This window comes from Echinops telfairi, unplaced genomic scaffold (assembly GCF_000313985.2).
Source record: "Echinops telfairi isolate 266 unplaced genomic scaffold, ASM31398v2 ScPeMD7_23;HRSCAF=83, whole genome shotgun sequence".
NCBI classification, from domain to species: Eukaryota; Metazoa; Chordata; class Mammalia; order Afrosoricida; family Tenrecidae; genus Echinops; species Echinops telfairi.
This window is the reverse complement of record NW_022103920.1, coordinates 82640034-82641084: the sequence shown is the minus strand read 5'-3', so window position 1 is coordinate 82641084 and position 1051 is coordinate 82640034.

Here is a 1051-nt window from a genome sequence, read left to right as displayed (position 1 = left end):
GACGTTTTGTTGGACTGGATCAGCATTGTTCATTCATGACCATAAGCACATGTGGGACCATAAACCAAACCCAAACCCACCGCGATCGAGTTGATGCTGCCTCATAGCAACCTTACAGGTCAGGGTTGAGCCACTCCTGGGAGTTTCTGAGACTGTGGCTCTTTACAGGGGTAAAAGCCCATCTTTCTCCCAATCGAGGACCAAAGCTTGCGCTGTAATAAAAAAATTGTCATGCATGATATCAACTGGTTTCTCTACTGAAAATGCTTACCTGTTTCCTTTCTCTGTTCATCTGAGGGGTCATTTGCCAGAGAATCTCAGAAAAAAATAATGCAACTGTGTTTATTAGTCATCTGTCACTGTGCAGCGAATTACCCCTGAACTTGGGGTTTACCAAACAGTGTCCTCTCTGAGTCAGGGATTTGAGAATAGCTGATCTGGGACATTCTATAGGTAGGGGCTCTCAGAAGATGGGGATCAACACATCCCTTGGAGTTGTGGTCATTTGAGGACTTAGCTGAGGCCAGGGGAGCTTCTTCCAAGGTGGCTCGTTCTTGACCGTTTAGTTGGTGCTAGCTGTTGGCAGGAAACCTCAGTTGGTCTCGTGTGGACCTCTTCACCGAGCTTCCCCGGGAGGTCCTCATGCCATGCCATGGCTTTTCTCCGGTATGAGGGATCGGATCGATGGAGGCAAAGCCTGCAGTGCACTGTACGGACCAGCCTCAAAGGCATCCAGCATCACTCAGACTGTGCCATCCTGTGGTTATTGTCCTTGGGTGACATCAAGTCAGTTCCAACTCATAGTGGCCCTGTGTGCAATGGCGCCCAACGTTGTCTGTTCCTACGTCATCTTCACACTGGTTATGTTCGGGCCCATGGTGCAACCACTCATTTTATTGCACTTCAAAGATATTTTTCCTACACATTGAAGATCTGTGGTAACCTGGCCTGCCTGGAGACTTCCAGGTTCATTGTGGGAGGGGCCTTTACAAGGGTGTGCTAGAAAGAGCCAGGGACCCTTGAGGGTTACCTTGGAGACTGGTTTCCATGG